Source organism: Myotis yumanensis, unplaced genomic scaffold (assembly GCF_028538775.1).
Source record: "Myotis yumanensis isolate MYYU_CA2020_CCGP unplaced genomic scaffold, mMyoYum1.0.hap1 SCAF_7, whole genome shotgun sequence".
Taxonomy (NCBI): Eukaryota; Metazoa; Chordata; class Mammalia; order Chiroptera; family Vespertilionidae; genus Myotis; species Myotis yumanensis.
The window spans coordinates 52822379-52830442 of record NW_027223758.1 but is presented as its reverse complement, the minus strand read 5'-3'; the positions used below and the strand labels follow the sequence as shown (position 1 = coordinate 52830442).

At 42.2% G+C, this 8064-nt stretch overlaps 1 non-coding gene across 1 annotated transcript; it reads right to left on the bottom strand.

Annotated features, from left to right (window-relative positions):
• Positions 1 to 5084: 5084 nt before the first annotated feature.
• LOC139014780 (U11 spliceosomal RNA) lies at positions 5085 to 5219 on the bottom strand. The gene has a single exon (XR_011472330.1). It is a non-coding gene; the product is annotated as a U11 spliceosomal RNA (small nuclear RNA).
• Positions 5220 to 8064: the final 2845 nt, after the last annotated feature.

Here is an 8064-nt window from a genome sequence, read left to right as displayed (position 1 = left end):
AACCATTTGCCCTCTGAAGGCCATGGTTGGAACAGATAGTATCTTCCTAGTGAAATGTCGCCCTCCTCTCCTTGTGCTGTGGCTTAAGGTCTGTGAGGCTCTATCACCAGGAGGCCTTGGGGTGGGGACTCGTAAGGTTTCAGGTGTTGGTCCTAGTGATGACACCACTTACCCCATCACTGGCAGCTAATGCAGCTCTCTCTGAAGGATGGCACCCAAGTAACCCACAGTTGCTGTCTTACAGGCCAGTTTGATCTGAACCTGGCCAGTATTATTCAGAAAGATCCTAGGAGGACAGGGGTGGATGTTCAGGGAGTAGGGGAGCTGTTGCTACTTGCAGGGGGCCAGGGACACCTGATAGATGACTTGTATACCCTAGACCATGTCTCTCTGTGATCCAGATAGAATATCAGAGATCTGTTTTCAGTCTTTCCACCATCTCTCTTCCAAAAAAAAAAAAAAGACAAAAAAGGGAGCTTGCTAAATGTGGTTAAAAGTTCAAACTTACATGACTTAAATCTCTACTAGATATCACCATATTCTATGTAGATACTGGCAAAGTCCCCACTCCTCGTAAAGAAAGTCAAGTTGACCATCTGGATAGAGAGGAGATTGTATGGATTGCAATACTTCCCTCGTGTTCTGGGGTCGTCTACAGAGGCTCTTTCTACCCATTTACATTGGATTGCCCTTTATGAATGTGATTGCTATTCGGGTATGTAGATATTACTGAAAAGATCAAAAGGTGACCAATTATTCTTTCCATTGAGTGCATGAACAAGGATATTAAAAACTCAGAATTTGCTTGGAGAACAAAATCCACCCATGTAACGCCTCATTGTGTTTTGTACCACCCACTTTGTGTAGCTGCTGTCCCCTGTGGGTAAAAAGGAATTTAACCTTTGCTCTCAAATGGCAGCTGAATATCAACTAACCAGAAACCAGTAAGGGTATTTCATAGTAAATGATCATTTGTCTTAGCATTGGGAATTGTTAAAAATATGGATGGATGGAAGCCAAATGGATGAGTAGAAGGATGGATGGATGAGTGGATGGATGGATGAATGAATGGATGGATAATGGGTGGATGATGATAGATAGATGAATGGATGAATACACAGGGACAGGTTGGAAGGGAAGTAAAACAAAACCTGTAAGACTTGGTTGACACAGTGGCAGCTTAAATGCGGAAAGGTAATTTACATTGACTACAACTGTGTTTGTAGTATTAATGTACTTAGCAATATTTCTCAAAGCATGACCTGCACTCTACATTTGTCAAGAAATTGGGGCATTTGTTAAAAATGCAGACTACTGGGCTCCTCTTGAGAACTTCAAAGTTAGAATCACTACGGTGGGTCCAGGAATCTGCATTTTCACAAGTTCTCCATGCACAGAAAAGTTGAAAATCACTCAGAGGTAGTGTTGCTAAATCAAGGAAATAAAGCACCTTTATTATTATTTTCAATTTTTATGCCTATGGAAAAGCTAAGGGAAGGAAAAGGAGTGTCTCATTAGGAATGACACCACAGACACACGAAGTAAAAGCAAACAAATTTAGATGGGTCACTCGAGAACAGACTGATCACACACACTGGTGATCACCCAGCACTCCACGCTGTAACACAGGAAATACGTCTGTTAGCCTAAAGACACTCTGTGCAATAATTTGAGGATTATATGGGCAGCATCTGCCATCTCCATATGGGGGAATAGTGAATACCTTTATAAAATGATACTTTCACAGAAAATGCAGCTTGAACATTTTAATACAATGCGAATGGAAATTATACAGAAATATCAGTCTGTCCCCATCGGTAACGCAGGGACAGTTAATTCATAGATGGTAGGGCACATGTGTCAGGAGAACGGAAATTTATTTCAATACAAATGCCTAGGCTTAGAGCATTGTGTGCATTTAAATTAAAAACATGGCATAGGTGTGTGTTCAGTATAAATGAGTAGAATTACAGTAGCTTATGGATTCTGTGCATTTCAGAAATAAATTCCCAGAAGCCAATGACTTTAACACCAGCCTATGTGATTCACGCCCCAGTTTCAACATTCATCCTCACAACACTCACGGATGTGCAATCCATTCTCAGTATTGACTCTGGGGCATTTTCCACGAGACAAGCAGAGTGTCAGGAATGCATGTATTAACCCCCCTTCCACGGCATCACCTTCATTTCCTCTCTAATTCAGCCTAACGGCCAGGTCCCACCCAGCTGAAATACCATGTCCGTGGTGACAATCTGCAGCGTCAGGTAGGATTTCATTGTGCGATGTCACAGCAGATTATACGGCACATACATAATCCGAGAATGGATTCTAAGACAGGCAGACAGGAAATTCCATCTCTCCCAAACACTCAAGATATCCTCATATTTCAAATACATGAAAATGTATTTGGTTCGATGAACCCTCTGAGCCTGTTTCCCTGTTTGTAAATGGCAATGATACCTGTTTCCAAGGCTGATTGATGCTCACTGGCGTGTCTGCTGCCATGTCCGTATCCACTGTCTGCTATGGTTCCTTGATACCCAGACGGGTTGTTAAATGTTCTGAATGTTACCTGTGCCTATTTCATACAAGTGCTTACATCAAATGAAGTCATTATAACCATTATTTATGGAAAGAGATGTTTAGTAAATTGGAGGTCATATAAACTCAGTCCTTAAATGATATGTCAAGTGAACCAAACTCGAGGTGAGAAAGTGGGATCCGGGTGCCCTCACCCCATTAAGCAGCCTGGTTTGGCACACCCTCACCCATGCTCTGACCACTGTAAATGTTGCCCACCAACCTCTGAGTCTTCAACAATTTCCTGGGAGACTTCCTAAGTTATTTTCCTTTTTCAATATCAGGTTGGCCTTCTCTGGACCTAGACTCCCTCTGCATCAAATGGGTAGAGCAAGAAGCCTTTCCAAGCTAGCCCTCAGGTCCCTGCTGTTGTGAACATAATTTCCACATATAAAATGAGGAGTCTCATGACATCGCTAACACAGATAAGCCTCTGCAAAGCAAAATGTAACCTGTGACCGCATTTACTGGACTGCTGTCACCTCGATGGGACATGGTCATTGGCAAACTAGACTCTTTCCAAAAGGTAGAAACACAGAGGGAGAGATATGAAGATGCTAACGCACAGCACGAATCTGAGGACTAATAGTCAGCCTGGAGAAGCAAGGTTTACAGAGCATCGTTGGGGCAGACTAAAGTCCGTCCACCACATGGAAAGGAAATTGCACTTACTTTACAAGGCTCTGGGGTTGGGGGTGGGGAAGCAGGATTAGGGTAGAAATGGAAGTCACAGTGAGATAGATTCTAGATTAATGTAAGTTCAAATTTTAAAAATGAAAGCCTTTTAAGTTGAAGCTTGTTTGCTGTGGCCTGGAGAGTTCTGGGGCTGGTCTTGATTAGGCCCAGGCCAGAGAATGCTCGGGGGTGTTGTGGAGCACAGGCAGGCCTTTGATCTGTGTTTGAGTTACATGGACTCCCAATGTTGAGATCCAAGGACTCTAAACTGTGAGCAAAGAAAGATACTAATCTTTTCAATTTGATCTCTTATGCTCAAAACCTGCCATCCGTTAAAAAGTTTGCATTAACTCATTGGTGGCTATTTGGAAAGACTGCTAGACACCAGTCATTTTACCATGGGGATAAAAGACACTGTTTAGCCCTAGCCGGTTTGGCTCAGTGGATAAAGCATCAGTCTGAGGACCAAAGGGTCCTGGGTTCGATTCTAGTCAAGGGCATGAACCTTGATTGCAGGCTCCTCCCCAGCCAGGGCCCTGGTCGGGGTGAGTGCAGGAGGCAACCAATCAATGTGTTGCTCTCACATCGATGTTTCTGTCTTTCCCTCTCTTCTACTCTCACTAAAAAGATCAATGGAAAAATATCCTCAGGTGAGTGACTTGTTTTTTATTCTGGTCAGGGGCACATGCCTGGGTTGCAGGCTCGATCCCCAATAGGGGGCGTGCAGGAGGTGGCCGATCAATGATTCTCTTTCATCATTGATGTTTCTCTCTCTCTCTCCTCTCTCCCTTCTTCTCTAAAATCAATAACATAAAAACAGATGAACGTCCCTGATTTGGGGGGTTTATAACAGGAGGATACAGACAATTTTCAATATACACAAAGAACAATTACATGGTATTAAAGAGCCATGAGAAGGAAACAGAAGGAGTCAGCACACTGGAGGTGCACACTGAGAGGACTCGGAAATCCGTGAATCCCATGCAGGGAATTCTATGGACGGCTGAAACCCGCAATCATCTCAACCTTCCCTTGCTTAGTGTTAGTCATTCAACACTTTGTCACTAAACTGATTACCAGTGGCCCAAATAGAGAGCAAAACTGACAGATTGGAATCTCACTTCTGTTACCGGTGGCTTTTCTTCCCATGTGTTTGCTGAAGGTCAGATGTCAACACAAGCTCAGGAGACAGCCGGCAGAGGAGAAAGGATTTGGGTAAATCTCAGGTGGAGGGGCTCGCTCAGCCGGTCCAGGAGCTGCCCTGCCCTTTTCTTAGAACTCCAGCACAGAGCTCAGTTTCATAAGAGGCTGAAGAGATATGGTTGACATGGGACTCGGTGCAGCAAACTGGCCCAACATGTTTGGAAATAATTTGGCATCATGCACCAGTGCTATAAGAAGTGTTCAGATCCTATGGCCTTTTCACCTTAAGTTTTAAATACGTGCACTGTTTATATCATAAGAGGAATTGCTACCTATAAATAATTCAGCATATAAGCAAATGAAAGAAAACATTTCCATAATTCCCATCCTCTGTTGCCAGTGTCTTCTATGTTCTCTCAGACTTTTGGAAGTAGATGTGTGTGTGCATGTTTGTGTGTCTAGTAGAATATTGTGTGCATGTGTACAATAGAATATAGAAGTCTGCATGATACCTAGACATACAGTATCTTAAAAAGCTTCACACACGTTCTGTTCTGTGATTTACTATGACATTACAGACATTAGTGTATGTCAACACAGCAGAGATCCTCATTTTCATTGGCAACAGTATAAAATTCCATATAAGACAATAGCGTATTTTTTTTTTTTTTTTTTTTTTTTTTGCGGGCTCCAGGACCAATGATCACCAGCTGCCCAAGTACCAAAAAATTATGCTCCCGAAATCTCTTGATGTGGATTCCGCACGTAGAGCAATCAGGCTGCTCTACATGTGCCTCTCACCGGCAGAGGCCCTTTTTCATCTAACCTCTTTCTGATGAACATTATCTTTTTCAAACTTTAGTGTAAGAAACGTTCTACAAGAGATATTAGGCATGCATGTAATAAAAATAAAACCGAGTGTGTGCTGAGTGTTAAAGATAAACTATCAGTGGAATTGCCACGTCAGAAGTAGCACTTTTAACATTTTGATATTTAGTTTTCCTCCCCCAATGTGGTGTCACATAGCAGGAGGTGCCTATTTATTCCCATGTTCGTCATAAAACTGGTATTAATAGCTTAGTCTTTGGCAATTTAATCGCTGAAAATTAATATCCTGTTCTCTTCATTTGTATTTCTATGATAGTTGCTAAAAATTAGACACACACACGGCTGGTGAATGTGTGAGATGCTATTTCTGGGCACCAGTTGTCTGTGTTTTGCGTATTTCTCTTTGCTTACCATCTCCATGACTTTTCGACTTTTATGTATCAGATTAATACATTTTTTGGATAAATTATGCATACCTTTCCCATTTGTCAATTTTTATGATATCTTTGGCCAAACCTATTCTTTTTATTTTTTATATAATATTTTGGTCTTGGTCTTAGTCTTATGCTAATAACCTCCACACCCCCAAATTAAAATGATATTCTCTTTGTATATTTCATTTTCATATATTTAGCAAAAGTAGGTTTATAGTTGTTCACATGGAAAATGCAATAGTTAATACAAAGATAAACTGTTTTGCGTACTCATAACTGTAAATCTTTTACCTACCCCTGTATATTAATCTATCAATAACTTACTTTATGAATGTTGTAATGTTGGGAGCCAACTTCTTCCTTTTTGCCTAAAGATTATCCAATGTCTCTCTTTATTGTATAATCAAATGTTACTCCTTTGACTTGAAATATAATCTTTACCATACAGTTATAAAATTCCCAAATAGGCATGGGTCTATTTTTGTATTATTTGTTCAAAAAAATCACCTGTCTCTGCCCATTAGACTATAATGGGATAGCTAGCTTTCCTTTACAACTGCAGGGTGTGCTCTGGCCTGTGTGGCTCAGTGGTTAGAGGGTCAGCCTGTGCACTGAAGGGTCTGGGTTTGATTTCCCGTTAAAAGCACATACCTGGGGTTTTGGACTCACTCCCCACCCCCTATCAGAGCACATGTGGGAGGCAACCAGTTGATGTGTCTCTCTCTCCCTCCCACTATCTAAAAAGCAATGGGACAAAAAAACAAAACTGCTGGGTGGATCTTTGATAAGTTGTAAATTTTGTCACAGCTTTTGGTAATTGGTTCTATGTATTCTAAAGAAATAATTGGGAAATACACGATACAAAGGTATTCTTTGAAGTGTTGTTTCTTGGTGAGAAATTGAAAGTAATCCAATAGTCAACAAAAGGGGAATTGCCAGTTGTGTTAGATGATTGTGCAGCCAGGAAAACTGACACGCATGGAAACCACATAGTAAAAACAAAGAATTCAGGATATGAAAGTGAATGTATGTGATCTCCTGAATCCTGTAAAACAATGTGTGAGAGAGAAGGTACCCACCACGCAATCATATGGGATTGTAACTGGTTTTCTGTCTGACGTGGTGTAAGGACCACAGCAAGGTCTCCCTGATTGGCTGCCTGGTTCTTATTCAAGCTCCACCATCTGCAGGCTTTAGGAACACGGACAAACCACACAATCTCCCCGTGCCTCAGTTTCCCCCTGTATCAGCTGTGGGGGTAAAATATATTAATAGTTATGCAGACACACAAGAGTTTCTGGCACACAGCCTATGCTATGTGAAGTGTTTGCAAGTTTTTAAAAACAGATTAAAAGACAGAACAGTGTTCCTTATTTTCTTCCTCAAATGCATCCCATAAAAACGCCTGCTTTAATAATTGCATCTGGCTGTTTCTTAATGAAAAGAAGAAACTGTTGAGAGATACAATCGAGCTGGGGAATATGAGGGACGAGATTTCAAAGAAGCGAGACAAGCTCTTTTTCAAATAAATCACCTTCTCTAAACCAGCACATACTTGCACAAGAGCCCTGACACCTGAAAGGGAGGGACAGGGAAGGCGACAGGAGAGTGACATGTGGTGCAGAGAAGGGGAGATGCAGAGAGAACGGTCTCCATTCCTTGGGAAGACGAGTCAGGGTAAAAGTGGACTAGTGGGCCCTCTGTCCCAGAGTGGGGCTGCCCCATTTCTGCATTTTGTTCCCAAACGGGCTGCTTCCTTCCCTTGTGTTTATTTATTTCCATTCCTGGAGCAGAGTGTGAATATTTTAGGGCATCCTCAGTCGTTTCATCAGGGGACTGAGCCCCCGAGCATTTAGACTCAGCAGTTGTCTGGAATGTTCTGCAGGCTTTTACTCGTGGTAGTTATTTCTGCCTGGACAGCCTGACTTTACAGCACAGTACTTCAGTCTGCGTTCCTCAGGCTGCAGTACTTTTCATCAACAAATAGAGGTTTCGCTGTAATTGTTTTCTGTTCCCCCTCATTCTAGGTCAGAGAGCTCTCTCCCTGATGGAAAGTGTCTTTGCTGCCGCTGAAGCTCCCAGCGGCCCGTGGCAGTGGTGGTGGTGACTTACGGCAGTCCTCCTAGGCTGGGATTTAACACCAACCAGGCCCTGGGCTGTGCCTGTGAGATGAGGGGATTGGCTTTGTCTTGTGAAGCGTTTCCTGTTTGCCTAAGAGGCTGTGCAGGGAAAAAGCTAACCTCTGAGGGAAATCCCAGTCATACCTGTCTTCCTACAAAAATCAACCCTCAAAACAGCTCGCAGCAGTTCTCAACCTGTGGGTCGCGAACAATGAAAATACATCCTGCATATCAGATATTTACATTACGATTCATAACAGTAGCAAAATTACAGTTATGAA